A 25317-nucleotide genomic window follows, 5' to 3' on the forward strand; every position below is an offset into this window, starting at 1 on the left:
CTTAAGTGCCTGTGATTTCAGCAAGAAAAAAAAAAAAAGACGGGGGTGTTGAATCATTGCCATTCTGCCCTACTCAAAGTAAGAAACTAATCTCACCTAAATCCAAAGTGTTGGCATTTAAGTTAATGAGCCTTTGTGGTTTGTAGGAAGTCTATTCCGTTCTCCTAATCATTGGAAGAGTCCCTGCAGCTGTGGTCAGTGGCTCTCTTACATTAGGAACAGGACAATACACAAGATCAGCTAAAAGAAATTACATGCATGATCACTTGCATGTGTTCTTACACATGTGCATATAGCCAAGAAATTGTTTTCGTATGTGCATGTTCTAATGTATATGTGCAGGCATGTATCTATATGCTTTTGAGTTTGTATGTGCATGAATGTATACATTTCTAGGAGTACAAACTCTAGGCTACAATGCTTTAGTAATGGACAATGCCCCACACTGGTGTGATAAGATGTGAGGAGGCTTTCTTGCTGAAGAGTGCTAGTTTTCATGGTTTTACATTAGTCAATTTCTTCCTTTTATGTTGTTCGACTCTAAATCAGGGTTCCTAGGATTTCCCACTTTGAAATGCTTTTAATTAGCAAATCCAAATTTAGACCAATGAGTGCTATAAAGGCTGTATTGAATGTTTTTATCCAACACGTTTCACTTCCTCTTGAAAAATTAAATAATTTATTATATCGTTATTATTGTTGTTGTTGTTGTCGCCATCGTTGTTGTTCGGATGTGGGTTCTTGCATGTCATGGTGCTCTTGTGGAGGCCAGAGGACAACTTCTAGGAATAACTTCTTTCCTTCTACCATGCAAGCCCCAGGGATAGAACCTAGGTCATCAGATTTGGTGGTAAGCATCCTTATCCACGGAAACATCTTTCCAGTCCTTATTCCTTTTTTTTAATTCAGAGATTTATTTTAGCCTTGGACATCTCTAGTTGTTTTGTTTTCTTTGTTTTTTTTTTTAGCACAGAAACAAAATGTGTTAAATATATTCTGAGAGTGAGGTCTTATGGGAAACTAGTTACTGGCTGCTATTAAGACTTCATGTTTTCCACCCTGTCTCTTAAGGTGCAGATATGGTGCTGGCATCAGTCTCCTCTAGAAATGGTGATTTTTGAAGTTGAGCTTACATCAGAATCACCTGGGAAAGTTTGTAGACACCACCAACGATCAGAGATACTGAACAAATTGGTCTGGCGTGGGGGTGGGTCCATCTGAAATCATTAAGAGCTTCCTTGGTGATCGTGATAATTCAAGGGATTGAAGCTCGCTCTTGTGGACCTTGGACCAGTGGTTTCAGAGTCTCTGATCATGTGGAGACCTTAAAACACGCACTACAGCTAAAGACCCACTTAAGACACAGAGGATCTGCGATCTGAGCCAGCACAGTGGCCATTTATTAGAAGCTCTTTGGGTGACTGCAGCGTACAGACTGAGTTGGAAATCATTCTATATTTGTGAGTCCATGCCAATCTGTGCCACATGAATTCTGCTGAAACAGCAATAAGATGGTGGTACAAAGGGACACACTGTACACAACACCCCAAATTTCCTAAGTCATCCATTTTCAGCACCCCACATGGATCTTTTTGCTAAAAATGCTTTTGCTTTCTCTTTCCAAGAGAACCCTCTTCTCCTCTCCCCCCAGAAGCTTCTCCATTCTCTTTTCCCTGTAATTGGGGACAGAAAAAAAAATCTTTCATTCTCGGTCACCTAACACAAATTACATCCTTCCAACATTAGAGGTAAATTACTGATGTATTAAGGTTCAGAGGGACACAAAGCCAGAAGAGGTGACGTTCCTGACCAAGGCATACTTGACTGACAGATAGAGGGAAGAATACCATGGCAACTGTTCATCTATGAGAGTGGACTCAGTACATGAGGGTGATCAGCCATCTAAAAGACGCCCCTTCCGCCCACTCTTTCTCCCTGTTCCCACTGTCTACTCTGATTCACATTCTCTTAGTAGCCTGTGTTAATGGTTAACAACTCTCTAGGAGTTTCCCATTTCTCATAAAGTCTAGGGCCCGTTCAAACCCTAGCAAGAACAGATATTGCAACGAAGCAGCCATGCTTTCTAAGTGGCATTTGACTTCCCTCCGTGCCTCAGATTGCTTCTCCTCTTTGCCTTGGCCAAGATGTTACGGTAGCAAGAGAACATGGGACGTGAAGCAGAGGATGCAGCTAAGCTGGTGGAGTTATTTGCCTAGCGTGCATCAAGCCCTGGGTTTAATTCCAGGCACCCTTCCTACTTGTTGGATTTTTCTTTCTTTTTTTTTTTGTTTTTTTTTTGTTTTGTTTTGTTTTAACTGGTCTGTAGAGACGTGATCGTTTCATCACCCTGTCTGTCAACATTCACCTCCATTATGTTGATCGCACTGTGCTGATCAAACCCAACAAAAAAAAAAAAAGTAGCCAGTAACACAGACATCTTGGCAAACCTTGCCTGCTTCAGAAGGCAAATGATAGGACTTATGAAAATTCAGAGGCCTTGATGAATCAGAGTGAAGATTTTGGGGGTGGGGGTTCTCACCTGCCGTATTCAAGGTATTCTCTTCAAAGTTAAAAGCAATTTGCTTCCGTGTGCATTTTCTAGTAAGAAAGAAGCACAGTGCTTCAACCTATAGCCATACTCCTCAGGCCGCTGGTCATGACAGTGGCCCATGACTACATAGAGAAGGCCCTGAGTCTGGGCAAAGTTGAAATTCAAGGAGCCCCAGCCAGATGACTCAGCAGGTAAGGGCACTTGACACTAAGCTCCATGACATGAGTTGGAGCCCAGAGCACCACAAGGTTGAAAAAGAGAACCAATCCCCATCACTTGTCTGTTGACCCACACAAACAGACAGACATACGCAAATAAGATAAATGTAATTAAACTACCTAAAAAGGAATTCAAGTAACTCTCTCTTCTGGCCCTCAAGATTCAAACAATCTGAAGGATTTCTCCAGCATTGCTTTTCACTGACTTTACCTAAATCTATCACCTAGGGAAGTAAACTGTTAACATGGTGAGATAGCTTGGGTTTCAGTCTACAGCTTCTTTAATTTGGGGGATTATTTTAAAAGATGTTCCCTAGAGTTTAAGAAAGCGATCATTGTGTAGTATTGTTTCTCCCATGGCTGTGTGTCATAAATGCAGAGACAAGTGTTGGGAAGGAGAGTGGCCTCTCACCATTTCACCCAATGAAGCACACGGAAAGATTTTGTTTCTATAATCATCAAACACCCCGGTGCTGTCTGCTCCCTCCGCTTGTTGTGGAGTAATTCATAAAGTCGAAAGAGCTATGAATTGTCGCCCTGAGGAGAAGCCTCCAGCAAGAGTAGTTCTCAGGAAATACCTCACCACCCCTCAATGGGACAATCGTGGGCCACATTCCTGTCTCTCAGCTGTACCTGGTGAGACATGGTTTTTGTGTAAGACCAGGAATCGTCCCCATTTTATAATTAGTTTTGTTTAAGTACTTTGTGTTTGGTTCTGATAAAATTATGATGTCACATCTTTGACAGAGGGGGAATTTTGTAGTGTAAGTTATTGCAAGCATATAGTAACTTAGCAGGTGGGCATATGACATCATTAGTTAGTGACCCTATTGCTTCTGTACTGATCTGACTTGTCACCATAATGAGAGGATGCATTCTTGGATGGACTCTGACTTACTTCTCTACTGTCTAATTCTCTGCTGATATGTCTATTCGTATGACAGTCCTGGCTTCTTTTGATTACTTTACCTTTATAAAATGTGGAGATAGCTGGAAAGGCAAAAATGATCTTCTGGTACTCTGAATTTTTCCTCCAAAATATTCCTGAATTTTTTTTTTGTTGTTATTACTTTCCCCTTTTGTTTTGTAGGCTCATCTTGGCTGTTCCCCATCCCAATTCCTAAAGAGGTGTGTGTGTGTGTGTGTGTGTGTGTATGCATTTGAGTCAGGAAGATTATTTTTCTTTTCCTTTCTTTTATTTTGATTTTTATTTGACCATAACTCAAATATGGTAAACCCATCTCTTTTGGAAAAGAATTATAAACTGAGTTAAGCAGAATACGAACAAATTATTTTCTTCTTATAATCCATCCATTCTTTCCCAAACCCTCTTAAAAATTTCCATATTTTTATAAACAAGTGAGTGGGGGCTGAGACAGGGTTTAGTGGCTAAGAGCACTTGTGGGTCTTCCAGAGGATTCAGGCTTAGATCCCATATCTGGTGGCTTAAAGCTCTCTGTAACTCTATCTCCTGGGTGTCTAATATCCCCTTCTGGTCTTTTAAGGAATCCAACACACACACACACACACACACACACACACACACACACACACACACACACACGCACGCATACACACACGCATACATACACGCATACACACATTATAATACAGGAACTATTAATTCTGCTAATTACCAGCTCATTAGTAATTTTCTGTTATCGGCAATATTCACTACTAGTGAACAGGTACAACAATAAGGATTTCTATAATATTGTGAAGTTTGACAAGGATGAGGTAGCATGTATTGAATTGGCACAGAATCTGTGAGATGATGTTGTTGACAGCCTCAAATTTTTCTTTCTTCAACTATTTATGTTCTTTGTAGCTTTGCAATGCTCGTCGTCCTCTCTACCTCTGGGTCCATCCGGAAACAGGGGATTACAAAGCAACTAACACTGGGACTTGTTCTGCCTCCCTTCTGCCTTCTGCACACCATGAAAATGTGCCCATGTTCGCCTGCTGGAGGATGAAAATGTAGATTGTAGATAACCCTGAACAGCCCAGCAGACAGCTGACAAACAGCGAGCCTCCAGGCTGATAGGTGGGCCAGGCATCAAGAGAAAGAGCCACCCATCTGAACCCATCCAAATCACTAATCTTCAGACCACTGCGCTAAATGTCAGTGTTTTACTTAGGCCACTGAGTTATGGGGGAGTGTGATCCGGCACTCTCATGTCAGTAACTTATATAGGACTTGGCACATAGGAGGCATTTGAAATTTGTTTACTGCAGTCATTTGATGATCCAAATTGGTTTTTATTTAAATAAGAGGCAGTTGCCCATCTATCAATTCTTCCCTTTCTTGGAGTTGTTACTTTGAGGTATGCTAACATAGGTACGCTAGTAAATGAACGTGTGTGTTTTTCAATTTGCCGCATGCATTTCAAATGGCATCCAGACTGTTTCTGCTCCTTAATAGAACACAATATCAGTCACACTTAGGCTCCTTTTAGCATTTTACTTGGGTCTCAGAGGAGATATAAAAGAAATAGGAGACAGAGTTCCTTCTCTAATACACATATCTGAGTGGCAAGAATTCCCTTCAAGGACTTGTAGCAGATAGGTAAGAGGCAACAGTGGGCTTCAGAGAGTTGGAATCCCATTGAATTTGGTCTGTGATACTTGAGTATGGTATTAAGAGTTTCATAAGGGGGGGGGGATGTGATTACAGACTAAATGCCTGCCTGATGTGTTTCTCTCCTCGGCTTGTGGTTGGGCTTTGAAATGGAAGTGTGACCGACCCATGATGACTTGCACCTCGATGCTTCACTTCCTAGTTTGGCAAACAGTTCCATAGTCGCTTATCTTGGGAGGCAGCAGAAATGTTATGAAAAGTATCTATGATGTTGTGCCCTGGAAGGTTGGGATAGCTGGAAAAAACACCGTCATGTCCAGCTTAATCCTGTAGAATCTACTCTCCCTGAGGACTCTCTGGAAGCTTTCACTTTTACTTTTCCACTGAAAGAAAAAGCCGTTCTGTTAGGCTGTACCCACCTCACTGGGGTAAGCGGGAGACTCAGAACATAAGCTTTCCATTGGACGGATGCCGAGAGGAGGTCAGTCCTTGTTCGTTGTTTTTTTGTTGTGTTGTGTCTGTTGAGGAAGCTCTTTGCTTCAGTTCCAGGGTGGTTTTCTAGTCTGAATTGCTACAGAATGGAATGGATTACAATTCCTTGTGGAAACAGTCTCAGCACGTTCTGTCGACTGTTTTTTCTCAAAAGAATATGTTCATAAGCAAAGGCAAAACTGAGATCTGGTAGGCAATGAGTTAGATAAGAGGTAACCAAGGAAAATGGTGCTTGAATGTTCGCACCTTTGTCTCCCAATCACACAGGGAGTTTAGACATGAGGCAGCCAAGGAAACCACCACTGTATCTTGGTAGCTGTGTATCCCACTGGTCTGAATGTCCCTTAGTGACAGAAGCTGAGGTAGGCTTGTCACACTATATCAAAAACCCAGGTACCAGCACACCTTCCCAGTGTCCAATTCTATGCACCAATAGAAGGGCTGTGACTGCAAGTGACTGTATCTTCCTTGCATTGTAATTTGTGTGGGCCTGGGAAATGGCATAGTAGGTGGAAGGACGCACTTGTCACCAAGCCTGATGACATGAGTTCTCTCTTTGAGTGCACACGGTGGAAGGAGACGAATCACTCATACATGTTTTCCTATGACTTCCACACCTGGTCTGTGCATGACACAGAAACCCCCACACATAGGTTTACACATACACATAACTTTAAAATACAATAAAAATAGCATTCATCTTAATGGTTTTGAGTCCCACTCTTTGTGAACTTTTCAAGAAGATCATGAGAAGACCCAATCCATAGTGACTTTCTAAGGAGAACAAAGGTCAGCTTATCCCCATGAATGACAACCACCTTATAAATATCCATAAAAACTTAAAATTAACAATGGAGAACTCAGTAAGCTGCTACTTGTCCAGGGGTCAGCCAGCCCTGCCCCCCATCTCCCCACGCATCCCCACAACCCCACACTATCCTTTGCTTTCTTAAATAAACTTCTGCTTAAACTGTTTCACTCACTTAAATTCTTCCCTTCAAGAAGACACGAACTGCAGAGAAACCTACACCCTCTAACAAACCCATCATCAAAAGTGTCACCTGACTCAATAGCCACTTAAAATGTGATGGTTCTGGATTCCTTCTGTTCTTCTCCAGCATCTCACCTTCTCTCTGGCTTTCTGACATGTTCACCCAATTCCTTTCTTTCATCTCCAGGGTGGCTTGGATAACACAACTTTGCACCTCAGAGAAAAGATGAAGCTGTGCTTCTGGCTAATGAAGGAAGGGAACCAGGGACTCCAGCTTCCAGCTAGAGTTAGTAGAAAATTCTTTGGCCTCTAACCAAGGCCTAGATCTTACAGATTCAAGAATTACTGGTCTGTAAAGAACCTTCAAATCAAGTTGTCCTGACGTGTTCACCTGACACTTGTTCCAGAACTCAACCGTTGGTTGGCTAGACAGGCAAAGTGTACACGCAGAGCTGCTGTGACAGACTCAGCGGAGAGTGTGGGTGGCTAGGGGTTCTGAACACAAATCCTTGCATCTTCAGGAAGAAGAATTTAGAAAACCACTGATCTTGCCAATTTCCACTTTCTAAATGTGAACCGAAGGAAAACTATGGTCTGCAGACAGACATTAAGAATATAACACAGTTGGGACTGGAATTTACACTTCACATTTTTAAAACTTTTGAGATTATAATTACAACATTTTCCCTTCCATTTCCTCCTTCCAAACCCTCGCATATGCCCCCAACATTTTAATCGGTGAGAAGTGCAAGTAAATGTCCACTATGAACAGAGGCATTGAAATAGATAAGTTCTTCCAGAAAACAATCATATCGTAATGGAATGTGGGTATTTGGCACATAGTTTAATAAAAATAATTCCAACCATTTCTTGTCTTTTTTGGTATGAGAGTCTTAGTTGTGAACTTGACATAATGTAGAATCACTTGGGAAGAAATGAATGATTTCTCAATGAAGGATTACAAAGATCAGGTTTTCCTGAGATTGTGTCTATGGGGGTTATCTTGATTACATCAGTTGAGTTAGGAAGATCTGCCCACTGTAAGTGGCATCATTCCCTAGGCAGAGGATCTTAAACTATAGGAGAGTGGAGAAAGAGAGCTGAACACTAGCTAGCATGTATATGTTAATTCATTGCTCTTGGCTCTTGACTATGAATGTGATGTAACTAGTTACTTCAAGTGTCTGGTGCCCAGACTTCCCCATAAAGACTGGCTATAACCTGAAATTACCAGCTAAATGTTTTCATCAACATATTTTGTCACAGTAACAGGAAGTGAAATTGAGAAAATTAGTATGTTAATAACAAGACAGTCTTAGTGCTCGCTTCGGCAGCACATATACTAAAATTGGAACGATAAAGAGAAGATTAGCATGGCCCCTGCGCAAGGATGACACGCAAATTCGTGAAGCGTTCCATGTTTTTAAAAAAAAAAAAAAAAGACAGTCTTAAAATATAACTTAAAAATTAATAAAAGTTAAAAATAGAGACACTTCCAAACTTCAACCCTAAACTACTTCCTTAGAATCATCAATTTATTTTCACTTAACAATTATATCCACATATGTATTTATGGCATTTCCTATTATTTTAATAGGAAAAATCTAGATTTTCTAGTTTTGTTGACTATAGGCTTTTGTAGTAGAATCTGGTAATTTTTTGAATTTCCTTTTGTTATGTCTCCCTTTTCACTTCTGATTTTGTTAATTTGGATATTGTAATGGCTGGTTTTGTGTCAACTTAAGCTGGAGTTATCACAGAAAAAGGAGCCTCCCTTGAGGAAATGCCTCCTTGAGACCCAGCTGTAAGGCATTTTCTCAATTAGTGATCAAGGGGGGAGGACCCAGCCCATTGTGGGTGGTACCATCCCTAGCTGGTGAAAGCAAGCTGAGCAAGCCAGGGGAAGCAAGCTAGTAAGCAGCATTCCTCCATGGCTTCTGCCTCTACTCCAGCCTCCAAGTTCCTGCCCTGTGTGAGTTCCAGTCCTGACTTCCTTTGGTGATGAACAGCAATGTGGAAGCTAAATAAACCCTTTCCTCCCCAACTTGCTTCTTGGCCTGGATGTTTTGTGCAGAAATAAAAACCCTGACTAAGACAGATACTATCTCTGTGCCCTTTAGTTAGTTTGGCTAGGGGCTTATCTATCTTGTTGATTTTCTCAAAGTACCAGCTTTTGGTTTTCTTGATTAAAGGGGAGGCTCCAAGGCCTGACACTTTTACTGATGCTATGATGTGCTTACAGACAGGAGCCTAGCATGGCTGTCCTCTGAGAGGCCCACCAAGCAGCTGACAGACAGATGCAGATACTTACACCAAACCATTGGACTGAAGTCAGAACCCTGTGGTTGAATTAGAAAAAGGCTGGAAGAAGTTGAGGAGGAGGGTGATCCTATAGAAAGACCAGCAGTCTTAATATACCCAGACCCCTGAGATCTCTCAGACACTGAGCCACCAACCAGGCAGCATACTCAAGCTGGTTCGAGGCCTCCCCAACACATATGCAGCAGAGGACTGCCTAATCTAGTCTCAATGGGAGAAAACGAGTCTAACCCTTGAGAGACTTGAGGCCCCAGGAAATGGGGAGGCCTGACAGGGTTGGGGGGGCGTCCTCTTGGAGACAGGGACAAAGAAGGGAGGAGGAATGGGATAAGGAACTGTGGGAAGGCAAACTGGGAAGGGGGCAAAGACTGGACTGTAAAAGGATAAAAGTAATAAAAAATGTAAACAGGGTGTTTATTGGTTGTGTGCTAGAACTTTAAAAATAAGGAAGACGCAAGCTTTTCATGTAAATACTTGTGTTCATTTTTTCAGATATTGTGTGTTTGCAATATGGATGTTCCTCAACACACTGGGGAATCATGCCATGGTTCCCCAAATGTCTTTGTTACAACACTGCCTTCAAGATTTTTGAATATACATTTGTCCACTATTCCAATATTTATGCTTTCTAGATTCTTGGGAAATTTACTGAGCCGAAAGAAATTTATATAATACAGCTGCATGTTATATAATTTATACAGCGACATATTTATATAACAATATATTTATAGAAATACGTGATTTTACAGATTTCTGATAAATGTTGAGTTGTTCTACAGAATCAGGCCAGTTAAGGCTTCTGGTCTACCCTGGCAGGGCGATTTGTCAAGATTAGCACCAAATGCTAATCTTTTCCAGTCAGCTCACAGATCCTAGGTTTGGTGAGTCAATTCTCTCCTACACTTTCTATTCTTTTTATCTGTATGTGCTTGAGTTCTTGTGGGTGGTTCAAATTCCTAGAACAAAGAATCTAAACAGGAGGAGTACTTGCTTTTGCTCATGAGTGCACAGGTTTCGGTGCCTGATTATCTCCTTCCATTGCTATGGTAAGGCAGGACATTATGCTGACTACAGGGTACCTCTCTCTGTTTACTTCATTGTGGCCAAGAAGAAGAGTTAGACAAGTAAGGGTCAGTGTGGTAGTTTGTTTAAGTTCAGCCCAGGGAATGGCCCTATTAGAAGGTGTGGCCTATTGGGAGTAGGTATGGCCTTGTTGAAGGAAATATGTCTCTGTGGCTGTGGGCTTAAAGACCCCCATCTTAACTCCCTGGAAGCAGTATTCTGCTTGCAACCTTTGGATGAAAATGTAAAACTCTCAGTTCCTCCTGCACAATTCCTGCCTGGATGCTGCCATGTTCTTGCCTTGATAATGGACTGAACCTCTGAACCTGTAAGCCAGCCCCAATTAAATGTAAAGAGTTGCCTTGGTCATGGTGTCTCTTCACAGCAGTAAAAACTTAACTAGGGCAGCCAGGAACAAGACAACTTTCGTACAACTGCACCCCATACTCTCTACCCTGCCACTACCAGTGACCCTTTTCACCCGGCGAGGCCCACCCCCTACTGACTACTAACCCCCAACTATTCTATCATTAATCTACCTAAGGATTAATCCATTGGTTATGTCAGAGCCTTCGTGATCCAATTTGTTCTCAGTGACTAATTCCACTAGCTGAGGACCAAGCCTTTAAACATATGGGCCTTTGCGGGTAAGACTTTGTAACTAAACGATAACAGTTCATTCCATTCTCACAAAGGATACTGAACTGTATACAGTATTTGCAACCAACATACAGCAAGGCTCGCTTAAGAGACACAAAAGAATGTAAAAATATAAGATTATCACTTAGAATATCTGACATAAACTTTGCAGTTTCCTGACCCCACTGGGAACATCGGAATTCTGTAACTGGTGTTGGTCTTGTGTTGAACACTGTTTTGGGATGCTGTCCTAAGGGCATGACATGGTTGTAGTTCTCTTGAGCACCGAGCAGCTGTGCTTGCCTGCAGGAGACATGCACAAGGGCCAATTAACATTCCATCATGAAAGCGGGAGCTGATCCAGAGCCCTACCCCTCCCCTAGGATACATGAGCAGCTAACACTTGTTAGACAAAAGATGGATGCCTTCCTCACTGTTGTAGCTACTTGTAAGTTGCCCGTGGCTGTGCGAACAATCCCTTACTTGTGTTCTTGTAAAGAACTCTAATCAAGCTCACCGCTTCACCGATCTAGACACAAGAGGAACCATTTCTTTGGTCCGTTCAAATATGTAAGCTGGTTTTCTTTGAGCACTGTCAGCTTTAGGAGGTTGTGGAGGCCTGGTGTGAGCATTGTGTAACATGTCTTTAATTATGTGTGTTACAATTATTTATTTTTTTGTTTTCGACATCTGTTTTTAGTACGTCATTTTGTTGATGGTATCTTTTACCATACGTAGCTTTTAAGTTAGGAAGTCAAACATACCATTCTTCCCTCTCTAGGGAAGCCCATGTTTCAGATAATCCTTCAATATCTATCTGTAGTCTCTTAGAGTTGGACTAACTGCTGTGGCAGCCAGCCGTGTATTTTTCATTGAAAATGAATCATCCCAAATTTAAAATGCAAATTTACACTTGCTGCTGCTGTTTTTGACTAACAACATCAATCTTTATGGAGGAAAATAGAATTCCTCACGAAACTACATACAGAGTGAAGAAAGCTCCAGAAGGCCCAGATAAATGGTGGCCATTTCAAATTAGAAACTGTGGTATGATTGAGAGCCCTGTGTTACAAAGCCCATACAGAAAGAGTTTTGCAGATATTAGCTTCTTACCCATGTGTCCATGTCCCTCAATGTCTTGCCTTTGCCAGCAGTAGTTCAGAATCGTGTCTGTAAAATACTAGTTGATAGGGGTTACTGCTGACAGGTGATTGTTAAGTCTGTGTTAATGTGGTGGCTAAGCAGACTTAGAATCACTTAGCAGAGAGAGGTACAGCTCCAGGCTGATCTGAAGTCATTTCCTGACCTGATGAACAGAGAGGGAGGATTTACCCAGAATACAGCTGGAGACTGACACAAAGGGGAGAGAAGGAGAGAGCCATGATGAGGGTCAAGATCACCTACTCTTGACTTTCTGGCCCACCGTAATATAAACTTAACTGCTCTGCCTTGCCATCTCTTACACGATGGAGAATCCTCTGACACTGTGAGCCCAAACAAACCTTCAGGTCCTAAGGTCTTTCTGTCATGTATTTTGTCACAGCAATCAGAAATGTAACTAATACAATTAGCAATGAATGCCTTTGGATGAGACCGCTCCTTTGAGGATGTAGTCACTGAGAAAGGCCAATAACTTTGATGCTGTAGAACAATCAAAGTCTTCATGGGAAGTGATGGGAAGCCGGGAAAGGCTGTGGCCACTCCAAACACACAGGGTGCAGGAAAAGGTGAAGTGCACCTGGTAAAGAAGGGTAGGAGGGGTCAGGGGGAAGAATAAATGTGGGATGATTACAAGATTAAAAAGTAGAGCTATGTCTGTTGATCTGATTAGGTGGGCATTAATTTCTCCCTGACACTGTGAAGGTCGATCTCCCACGCAGCTTTACATCCCTAGTGACCACTCGTGTGTGTTTTTGAGAGGACTGGGAAGGTATTCACCTCGCATCGTCATGAGCCTTAATACCAATACTCAAGGAAGCATCCACCGTTAACAATGCATTTTAAGAACATATCTTAGGAAGCTTTGGTACTTACTACACAGTTGTTTGGTTAAAGAAAAAATGGAATCAGAAGAAACATTCCTTGTCTGTACCTGGAATCCCTTTGTTCTTGTTAAAGGCTGACTTGGAGAGCTGAGAATCTAGCAAGGGATAAGTGGGGAATCTCCTTCTCATCTCCTTGCCTCCAGACAGATGACAATGAAGACTCCATCAGGACTAAGAGTACTCTTTAAAACCAGGGCAAACAGGCTCTGAGAGGAGCAGCAATCGCTACTGTGCATTCTAGAAGAGTGAAAAGGCAATACACGCACGCACGCACGCACGCACGCATGCACGCATATACAGAAACACAAACACACAGACACACACTCACACACACAAACACACATGCACATGCACACACACATAAGCACACACACAGAGACATACACACACACATGCACACATGCATGCACACACATGTACACATGCACACATGCATGCATGCACACATGCATGCATGCACACACAAACACACACGCACATGCACATACACATGCACAAACACATGCACACACACAGACACACAAACACACACACATGCACGTATGCACACACAGACACACACACAAACACACATACACACTCACACAAACACACACACATGCACAAACACATGCACACACACACAAGCACACATACAGAGACATACAAACACACACAGACATATACACACAAACACACAGAGACACACACACTCACACAAACATATATACACATGCACAAACACATGCACACAGACACACAAACACACACACACACACAATTTTTTTTCTAGCAAGCCCAGTTGGGGTCTTCATAAGATAAGGACACAGAACACTCAGAAGGGTTAACAGGTAACACTGCTCAGAGTTCAGCTCCAATTGATTTGCCAGTTCCAATACACTTATAATATCTTGGAGCTCATCCCTACACCCAGATCCCAAAATTAAAATTCTACTATTACCACTTGTCAGTCATGACACTGAGCAAAAGTTAAACCTCAAATACCTCTAGTTTCCCTGTTTGCGACAGTGCACACCATACCATGGTTAGGTAGGCCTAGGGATGTGACTTGAGTTTAGCAATGATGACAGCTCTGTATGGCATTGTTCCTTGTTTTCTTTGAAACTCAGACCTGTGTGGGATTTAGGTTCGCATTTGTGTTCCCTGTTTCTGAATTTCTGAAAGGAGTTGATCTTGTTCTAGGATGCTTTAGAGCCTAATCTATCTTGGCTATCAAGAAATATCCTCTCCCCAGCACCGTTCCCAGGAAGGAAATGTTCTTAGATGCCCTGACTTGGAAAAATAAGACCTTTACTCATGGGAAGAAGAAGTCAGTGGCTCATGCCCACCTGGCTTAGAGGCCTCCCTGCCTTCTGCATCCTGAATCCCTGGGTACAAACCATCTCTGGTTGTTGTGTGTGGCTTGCCTGTGGACAGAACTGCTGTAGGATAATGGAACCCTAGCGGAGTTAAGTATGACAGTCTCTGCTATGTGTTTCCCTCCATGTGTTTCCCCTATGTGTTCCCTGCTATATGTTCCCTCTGTGTTCCATGATATCTGTTCCCCCTACATGTTTCCCACTGTGTTCCCTACTATGCGTTCATTCTGTTTTGTTGTGGTAGCTTAACTGACCCAGGGAAGGCAGAGCCAACAACCAGTGCCCAAACCACAACAGCTTTTCTATAACGCCATGGCCAGCGTACAGAATGTCCAGGAAAATCCAGATCGTTAAACAGCTTAAAATGCAGAGTTTCTCATAGTACAGGAATATGCTTCAGAATTTAAAAAAAATCATATTATTCTAGCACATGGAAATAGTATTGACCTTGTGAATTTATTATTTATATCTTCTATTGGTTCTTCTTGTGAACACTGTCATTTTTACTACTATAGGAGAACTCGCACTTCAAGTTTCTTAACCTAGAATACAATACGAAATGCTTCCCATGTGTTATATGTTGATGACATTTCGTGTCCTCCCTTTCAAGCCTGCGAACCAATTTCTGGGTAAGTCATGTGGAATAGAGGCGAGGTTTGCCTTTGACCCAGCCCGTTTGTGCTCTGTGTGACTGACAGGTTTGTTGCCAAGCAGCTCCAGCCCTCACAGGCAGGTCAGGAGAGATGGCTGTGGTCGCCTAATTAGAGAGAGACCAAGGCTGGTTTTCCCAAATGCCTGTGATCAGCCATTACTAGAAACTCCAGGCTTTCTCTGTGAGGAAAATGGCAGCCTCAGGAAGATCTGTTTACCACAGCTCCTGGAAAGAGGGGACGGAGGGTTTGGAGAAAGAGTTGAGTAAAGAAAAGTCTAAAAGCAAGCTAGACAATGGCTTCCAGACATTTTTAGTGAGGAGCTTGCAAAGACCTGTGAATGCTCACAATATTTGATGCCCCTCATCTTCCCTACCCCATGTTCACAGCCCCTGTAGAGCTCTTTCCCTGCAACCACCATGTTCTTCCCTGCACCCGCCATTAAAATCACACACACGCCTTAGCGGTGTGAACAGACCCAGATTCTAAAGCATGACAATCTTGGGTTCCCATTGCTGGTGTTGTTAACCTTCATCGTTGTCAAATTCCTTCTTTTAGCCACACGTGTGTGTGGGGAAAAAAGGCTCGTGTGCCATTTTGTGTGTTTGGAGGTCCAAGCTTAACATAGGGAGTTGTTCTCCATTGCTTTTTACTGGATGTATCAGGGCAGACTTTCTTAGTTGAACCCAGAGCTTGCTGATTTGGCTAGCCTAGCTAGCCTATCTTTGTCTTTCTAGCCTGTGTTGAAATTACAGGCAGGCTACCATGCCCACCTGGCATTTGTGTGTGTTCTGAAGTCTCATCATCATACTTGTGCAGCAAGCTCTTTATCCACTGAGCCATCTTCCCACTACCCCCCTTTCCTTCCTATCTAAGCTACTCTGTACCATTAGCACACATATTAACTTTTCCTGGGCTGAAGGAAATTATGCCATCATACTCAATATAAGCACCAACAATACAACAGAATTCCACCAAGGCTAGGGTCCTAGTTTTCTTTCTTTTGTGATAAACGCCATAAGCAAAAGCAACGTGGGGAGGAACTAGTTTATTTCATCAGACATTGTGTAACTCATCATGAAGGGAAGTCAGGGCAAGAACTCAAGCAGGAACCTAGAGGCAGGAACCGAAGCAAGGGCCACGGAGGAACACTGCAGCGTTGGGCTGGCCCACATCAATTGTTAATCAAGAAAATGCTTCCACAGACTTGCCCAAGGGCCACTGACAGTTTCTCTTCCCAGGTGACTCTAGCTTGTTTGTCAACTTGACAAAAAGCTAACCAGCGCACTCAACTGGTGAGCCAGTTAGTTCATGGAGTTGTCCACAGAATACAGGTGAGAGGTTATTTATGGGGACACACACGGACGATTTATAGAGAGTTACACTACTGAAAATAAATGTTTCCTCCACCCTAGAGGCCGTTAACTATTTATATGTCCTTAGAAAACGTTCCGATGATGAACATTAATGAACCCAATCTCCTGGTATAATCACAGCTGCTGAGAGTTCAGAGAGAACAACATTTCACTCATTCCTGGATCATTGCAGTGTCCCACAGTACCTGTGATGGAAGATGTTGGCCTAAGTCACAGCATTTCTTTCCAATCATGGGGAAGAAAACACCCTGGGGGAGTTGAACAGGCCTCACAGAAGCAGTACATCTTGTCAAATGATCTGAGAGGAAGAGTTTGTCTCTTTGAAGTTCAGAGAGAAGAGTTTATCCAAGCAGAGAAACACTAAGTTCTTCATTTGATTCAGTTCTGATCATAATACTACATACTTTTAAAAGCAGAGCCCATCATTACCAGGGTTCAGTTTACTGTGTAAGGATCTCACTGTAGTCAAATCCACAGGAAAATAGCCAAGGACACATCTCCTGGTCATTCTGTTTCATTGTTCATACCATTCGCCCACTCAGTATCGGGAGACTGAAAGAAAGCAAACTGTAGGAACAATCTCTTTTTCCTTCTTGGCAATGCTGGTCTTATTTTTAGTAGCTTCTGGTGAGGCTTCAAGAAGAACAATTTGTCCAGTGTACTGAACTTCCTCGTACAGAACCAAATAATTCGTTTCCATCTTCCAAGTTCCCTCTCAAGATGAGTGATACAAAGCAAAGATCATCTCCAGTTGAGCATAAACAAAGAATGCCCTTTCCTGATGCCAGTCATCAGCTAAGGATACCACAGTGTCTTCCACCAACCGAATCTACCAAGAATGGACTTGGGACACAGCTCAGCAAACAAAGTATTTATCCTGCTTGCATCAGGACCTGAGTCCAATCCTGAGTCCACGTGAAAAGGCTGGGTGTGGTATGTGAAATTGTAATCTAGCACTGTAGTGAAAGGGACACATAGACCTTTGGGGCTCTCTAGCCAGCTGACCTAGACTAATTCATAAGCCTCCAAACTACTGAGACGCCATATCTTACAAAACAGGTTCTATAGTGTCTGAAGGATTACACCTGAGGTTAACCTGTGGCCCCCACATACCTAGGCACATGCACATACATACACACTCTCATCCCTCTAAGCATGCACACACACACACACACACACACACACACACACACACACACACACATACATAAGCTTTTGAGCGGTAGACATGGGCTCCAGTGGGCTCAGAATGAAATAGTCACCTCTATTCAGCAGAACTCCTATCTCAGGATCAACTTCTAGACCCAGCAAATGCAGGTGCATTTTCAGAAAACATTACAAGGGCTTCCTATCACCCAGATAATCAAACCCCAACTTTTATTTCCTCTTACAATACTCCACAAATTTTCTCCTTCGGAATCCAGCCCTTGGCCCCTGTCCAAGTTTCCAGCTCCCTCCTGCACACTGCCCCTGCATCATAATTTCCCTGATATCCGCTCTCCAGAGGAAGCATTTAATCCCCTCTCCTGGGTTCTGAGCCTTTGAAAAGATTGTTTAGCCACCACTTTTTAAAAAGGAAGCCTTCTGTGATTCCTATAACCCAAAGCAAGTAACGTCTGTGTGCTTCCATAGTACCTGGCTCTGCTCCTTCATAACACATTGATATAATTTTTTTTTCTGTGTTGACAAGAGCCTGTGTCTTTGCTAAGTGCATGGCCCAACATCTCTCTACAACACTGTACCCTTTCCCTAGCAAATCATAACAACAACAGATAGGTGTGGAACGAGTGGATACACTCATGAGAAACACCCTTGCTTCCTCTCCTTGCCCACCCTGTTATGGCATCCCTAAGCATTCTGCAGATGGTGTGGACCAGATTTAGGGGAACAATATCTCACTAACACTATCTAAATTCAATTCCAAACCGTCATCAGTGGAAATGGATAGGAGGTACGGTGAAATGGGAGTTCACTGGTGAAATTAGTGATCCCTGGGACAAGCAGACCACCTTCTCTCCCGTGCACACTCGGCTGTGGTTAGCACGAGAAACATGGCAGGCCCCACTGCTCTTCATCTGAAATTCAGGAGCCAAAAAACCATTAGGCGAAGCTGCATTTCATCATTATTTTTGCTATAGCAACACCCGGAAATCTTAAGGGAAAAACATTTCAAATAAAATAACATAAAAAGGCACTGTGTATATGTTTTTTTTCAAAAAAGAAATGACAAAAAATTAATAAAGATGAAAAATGACCACTGCACTGAATCCTTGGAGAACGGCCCTTATCACTCATTATTACTGCTGTGGTGTTCGCACACATACTTTTTAGACCTGACTAAAATATTTAACAGGAGTCCTTCACACTCCTTCCCCCTTATTTTCTGCCCAAAGAGCTCATGTTAAGTGAAAACTGGAGTAAAACAAGCCATCCAACAGTGAGTTGTATGTGTCCTTAACACTGTGGTCATTTGTCATTTACAAAATAAAAAAAAAAATTCAAGATGTTTAAAGTGCCCACAGTAGGTCATTCCGTCTATGCAGAAGAAGTGGGTTTTGATGTGGGAAAAGAAAAAGGAAACAGGGATGGGTTTTTATTTATAGGAAAATACAAAGCGTTCTAATAAGACAGATTAAAAACTGATGGGAGGCGGACAAGGTGATTTATATGGGGTTTTATTATGCACACACATTTTTAGACCCAATGATTGCCTTTACCGCCTCTTCTCAAACATAAATAATATTAGTCCATAAACTTAATGAACACTAAATAAAATCTGTTCATACACTCGACTGCTAAAAATGGGGAATTCATCTTCAAAATGTTCCTGCAAAGTGACTTGGATATTTTTGCTTTGTTTGGCTTCATGTTTTAAAAGACATTTAATAGTTTTAAAGGACATCTAGTTAAAAATCAGACTACGCAACCCATTAGACCAGAAGATGTGCATCATCCACACGGGATGTTGGGAACTTCATCCAAAGCCTCTCTGCTCTTGAAAACTTCAATCCTGTGACAGTTTCTGCACTTGCCATTGGCAGGGGGTATAACCATCCCACCCAGCAGCAGAGTAGCAGTAAGAACTGACACGGGAGGGGGGTCTGGGGAAGTGAAAACATATATATGGGTCACACATGAGGTCAGCATGGCCAGAAAGAAACCATTGCAGAACATTGTGCAATGAGATACACAGAGAGTAAGAAGCTTTCCAGGTGAGAACCCTGGAGAAAGTTCTGGAAAGACTATGCTATATGATCAATAAATTACCTGAAAACACTGCATCAGAACAGGGCTTGACACTTCGTGATTGTATTTGCAGATGTAAAACACATACTGCGTGGGACCAAACTGTCTACGATTGGCCACTGGATTGCCTGTCTGTGACCTGGCAATGCTGGTTCACTAAGGGATAATAAACAAAGTCTTTAAGTACTTAGAGAGCGCTCCTGTGCAGCCCGTGCTGGCCTTGGATTCACCACCCTCCCTCTTGAGCCCATCCAGAGCCACCCTCCTGCTTCAGCCCATCCAGATCCGGAGTTGCAGGCATGCTCCACCATTCTCAGTTTCGTGAAGATTCTTGAGAAAAAGACTTGAACACACTCGTTTGCTTCCCCCATCATTTTCCACTGCTGGTGTGTGTGTGTGTGTGTGTGTGTGTGTGTGTGTGTGTGTGTGTGTGAATGAGTGTGTATGTGTGTGCGTGTGCGTACACGTGAGTGCATATGTGTGAGTGTGTGTATGTGTGTGTATGAGTGTGAGTGAGTGTGCGTGTGTGAGTATGTGTGTGTGAATGAGTGTGTGTGAGTGTGTGTGTGAGTATGTGAGAGTGTGTGTGTGTGTGTGTGTGTGGTTGTGAACCAGAAGCCCCAAAGAGAGGCATGTGCACAAACACACTGTTCCCTCAACTGTCATCAATGTCAACTCCACATGCGTGCAGCCTCCACAGCAGACATCCATGCTCCTAACTTTCAAGGCAACTGCTTCTTTCCTTGTCTTTTTACCTGTGCCACCTAAGATGACAACCCTTTAAAATCTACCTTGCTTTTTAAACTTTACTATCAATGGAGTCATGAGCCAAACATGAATTTGTGTCTGGAATCTTTCATTCAGTGTTTTGTGTCTCAATTTATTTTATTCTGAATGTGAGCTCCTTGTCAACCATGTGTTTCAAATATCATATCATAGCAATTGGTATTCTTCTACTCTCTTATTAGTGATCTTCAGTAAACACATTTTGATTTAGTTTATTGTTGTTACTGTATGTATGTGTTCATACGGGCCCGTGTTAGTGTGTGTGTTCTACAGCATACATGTAGAAGTCAGAGGACAAGTTTTAGGAGTTGGCTCTTGTTTAGTTTGGGGGGACATAAGACTACAGTGCATATTTTATATATCAAAGTAGACCCCACCTCCAGATTCTCCCATCATCCCTCAGTCCCTACCTGGCATATCCTGTCCCCAACCCTGAACTTTCCAGCCCTGGGGCTGAGCTGTCCTTTACTCAGAGGTTCTTCCCTATACAATCCAGACATTTTGCATTTTGGGTGCTCTCCTCCCCTCCTCTCCCCTCTCCTCCCTCTCTCTTACTCACTGTCTTTCTCTCTTACTCACTGTCTTTCTCACTTTCTCTCTCCCTCTCTTACTTCTCCTCTGAACATTTCCTTTCTCTCTTTCTCTTCCCTCCTCCCTACCTCTCTCCCCATGATGACTTCTCTGGCTTCAGTCCTTGGGGTCAATGAACTCACCCAAGAGCACATTCCCAATAGCCCTGCATTTATATAATCTAATCTGGCTTCAGTCAGCTCATTTCACTGGTGAAGAAATAACCCATCAGCTCTCTCCTTCTACCATAGGTTTTGAGGATTGAACACATGTCACCAGGCTGGTGTGGCCTACACAACATGTTCTGGGCCACCCAGAGATTCACAGAGAAACCCTATTGCAATCCATCCATCCACCCATCCATCCATCCATCCATCCATCCATCCATCCTTCCATCAATCAATCAGAATTTAGGATTTTGATTTGTTCTTATGACTGAGTTAGATTAGGAAGAATTAGCTTTATAATGTCTATTAATCCTTCAACACAATGTCTCTCTACCTACTCTAGTCTTTAATGTCCTCAATAAAATTTATAATATTTTGGGTAGAGGGGATCCGACCTAAGGTATTCCCTATCTAGAGACGTCCATATGGCTCTTTGCCTGTGAGGCCTCGTCGACTTTAAAAGTAATTACATCACTTTCCTTCTATGTCCTTTGTTTAAAAATTATAAATTTCAGCTAAAATGTTATTATAACAACAAAAATAGTACATGCATGAAGTAAAATTGGCACTTACCAACCAAAATTACACCTCGCAGTTAGCATTCGGTTTCATTGTTTCAAATTTTCAACAGAAACAAAGCTCCAGATGGTAACATGGGAGGGTGGAATTGAAGCAACTTGAGGGGTTTGTTTTCTTTTGTTTCTTTGTCTTTGTTTTCTCTCTGTGTTCAAATTCTTCTATTTTTGAGGCAGGGTTTCATGGAGTCCAGGCCAGTCTTGAACTCCTGACCCTCAACCCCCCTACTTCTGAGGTGCTGGGATTACAGGTGAGAGCTCAGATTCTGTTTCAAACATACTGTTTAAATTCATGAGTGAGCAGATCCCGGGGTAGGAAATTGGTTAGCCACCAGAGTGAAATATGTCTAGCGCCATATGTATTGGACAGTTGTTCCATCTTCTTTTATGGAGCTGAAGATTCTGTATCTATGTCAGGATTGCACACACACACACACACACACACACACACACACACACACACACACCCCTTGACATTGTCACTTGCCTTCCCCTTAGCTGCATCCTTTGATGAAGCCAAGCTCCTATCTACACCAGTCTGCTCCTTCAGTTGATCCTCCTTCCTGTTTGCTGTATTTTTTTTTCCCATTCTGTTGGAGGAACCTGAAAGACCTGTTGTCTTTATTGTTACTTTTGTCAAGAGACAAAATCTCAAGGCAACAAATTTGCTGAAATCATCTAATTGGATTTTATTTGCAATTCATGAAATACAGACTCTCCTCTAAAAACGCAAAAGAGACTCCCATGAGCTCGCTAGACAAAGTTGGTTTCAACAGCAGGAGAGGAGGTTGAAGAGGTGGCTCAGTGGTTAGGACCCAGAGGACCCAGGTTCAATCCCCAGCAGCCAATAGCAGCTCACAACATCTTTAATTCCAGTTCCAGAAAATCCGATGCCCTCTTCTTAACTCCATAGGCTCTTACACACACACACACACACACACACACACACACACACACACACACACACACGAAATAAAGAAATACTTTTAGAAATAAAAGGCCAAAGAAAGCAGATTCAGGAAACGAAAACTGGCTCTGCTAGAACTGCATTCCTTTGCTTCTGTTTGTGTCTGAGAAGAGGGTTAAGTTTTTATCTCTTTCCTGGTTTCTCAAGAGATCAAATAAACAGCCTGGGTTGGGTTCCGTGATAAGGAGCTTCAATTCGAGTGACTCCACTGTGGTTTGATTTCTGTTGGAGGTTGGTTCAGGGTCTCAGAAACAATCAGTGACTGAAATTTTTTACATAACAGTTTATAATACTACCTAAGATGGCTATCAATTGATCCAACATAATTTATCGAAGTGACCATATTTTTCTACTCTTCTGAAGGGTTAGTTTTGTTAAAACTCATGTGGCCATTTCCCTGTGCATTCTCCCAGCTCTGTTCTGTTCTGTCCCCTTGGTTTGACACTCACTCCCAGACTTCCACATTGCGTTCTCTCTGTTAACACTCTGTTAACACTTTGATGTCTGGTGGCTCGTGCCCACCCACTCTAATGCTTTTTAAAGGTTTCCTCAGCTGCCCATGTCCTCCATCATCTGCTTACAAACTTGAGAGTCAGTATGTTTCTTTCCTTCTAAAAACACAACAAAAGACAGCAAACCCTGTTGGGATTTTGACTGGGATTACTTTAAACTAGAGATAAATTTGGAGGGGGCTGACATCTTCCAATGTTAAACTTTCAGGTATGGGGGACAATCTGGCTGCAGCATCTGTCACCCCATTCATAGCCAGGGTTGATTAGGCAGGTTAGCTGGCTAAGTGGGTGTTCCCTTCCTCAACACTCCATGTGCTTCCCTCCCAAAGCCATGCCCTCAGGTGATGACCTTCTCCAAATAGAGGAGGACCAGCCTTCATTCAAGGGGTCTTCTCCCCTGCTAGAACCTCCAAACAAGCTCTCAAGGGACAACATCAAGCTTTCTTATATATCTGTAATTGACAACGTAAAGGTCTAACACTAGACTTTACTTCCTTTGATGGTCTCTGGAGAATATGGAAGCTGAGACTGTGTACAATTCTGTCACATTCTTTCCAGCTCAGGGTGTCTGCAGTTATATAGGACATCTCTACAGACAGCACATCTGGGCCTAGTGAATCTTTATTGATGGCTCACAAATTCCTCAAGCTCTGAAACAACTCTTAACATTAAGATGGGAATAAACAATGAGGCAGAGTATTGGGAAGATCTGTTTCTTTCAGAGCCCACCCCAAAAGGTTCCAGACACCCAGGAGTCAGTGGTCAGTGGAGCCATGATTTACATGAAAGAAAAGTGCCCTGGGCCAGGAACAGTGACACTGAGCTGTGAGGAGAATCACCGATTGTTCTCTGAACTCTAACTCAGGGGCTCCCGCTAACTCGTCTTTATATCCCAGAGGACAGAGCAGAAAGCTCTCAGCCTCCTTCTGCTCTAAAATGAGCCATGGTCAAGTTCCTTGGTGCCTCCTTTGCTTGAAAGCACAGGTAGAAGGAGTCAGGGTGCTGGGGGTGAGGAGTGAGAAAGGAGGGGAAAGAAAGGAGGGGAGAGAAGAAGCTCCTTCAGCATTTAGGAAGGTCTTTGAATATTTAGCGTGGATCCCTATTTTTAAAACGAGGGCCCTACAACTAGACAGACTTCTCCAACAGGGAGCTCGACGGCACCTTCACAAAGTCTGACATGGCAGCCCTCTGTTGGCAATTTTTGAATGAAAAGCTTAGCCTTGCCTTAGCTCTACCTCCTACTCTCCCAGCTGCCTCAAACCCACAGCTCCACTCTTGAAAGAAAGCAGGCAATGAAGAAGAGCCATCGTTTGAGAGGTTGGAGACAGGCGACAGAGCATCCAGTCCACGCTGCTGTGCACTGTTAGAGCCTGCGGTCAGGAGGCATTGCCCAAGGTAGCAGGTGTGCAACAGGAGCTGGAACTGAGCTCTGAAGAATCTGTGTCCCTGCCCATTTCTCAGCTGCACCCCCAACCCTGCTTTCTCTAAGGGGAGCCATGTTGTGAGCCTTCGAGCTGGAGCTGGTTGGCTCCATCTTCTGTTCCCCTCCCTACACTTCAGGTGTCACCCATCACTCATCCCTCTACAGATCACCTCATTTCCTCCTCAGAGAGAATTAAAAAAAAAAACAACTTTAAAATACCTTATAGGTTCCATTAATGGACAAATGAAGTTTTATTTCCAGATTGGGGGGGGGGGACTTCCATTCTGTTCTCTCAGAGTTCTGAAAAATGCCCTGTAATAATAAGTAGAAGTCTACCAATTTCATATTTCGAATATTCCTTCTTTATCAAAATAGTTCATCTGTATAGGCGACATCTCCATGTGGATTAGTAAGATGATGTGTTATTTTAAGCAGCTGAACATTTCTGCTTGCTTTGACCATGAAGAGAAGCCATGAAGAAGAGGATCTGTCCAACCAGGTCTGACTTCTGAGGAGAGAGAAGCCTTCATATATGTAATAATGCGGATTTTGAGCTTTTAGTCTTGTGAAAACATATAGGGTAACTCGTGCCATTTACCAATTGCTACTTACAGCCAATACGTTTAGGTTTGTTAAGATAATGTTCACAGATCAGTTATTATGTGATATAATAATGCATTCTATTGCTGCGTCACCCATTGATCTTGGGTCAAAGTTGTGATCCTGACAGTTAACAAGCTCTTTACTGTTGTCGGTTTCACATCTGTGTGGTTAAGACGGTCCCCGAGGTCT

At 42.7% G+C, this 25317-nt stretch overlaps 1 long non-coding RNA gene and 1 other non-coding gene across 4 annotated transcripts in view; one reads left to right on the forward strand and one right to left on the reverse strand.

The window, feature by feature from the left end:
- LOC102549787 (uncharacterized) overlaps positions 1-25317 on the reverse strand; it is a 107027-nt gene that overhangs the window by 52916 nt on the left and 28794 nt on the right. The window lies entirely within an intron of this gene.
- LOC120098037 (U6 spliceosomal RNA) lies at positions 8149-8255 on the forward strand. The gene has a single exon (XR_005495967.1). It is a non-coding gene; the product is annotated as a U6 spliceosomal RNA (small nuclear RNA).

The sequence above is a fragment of the Rattus norvegicus genome, chromosome 17 (assembly GCF_036323735.1).
Source record: "Rattus norvegicus strain BN/NHsdMcwi chromosome 17, GRCr8, whole genome shotgun sequence".
Lineage (NCBI taxonomy): Eukaryota > Metazoa > Chordata > Mammalia > Rodentia > Muridae > Rattus > Rattus norvegicus.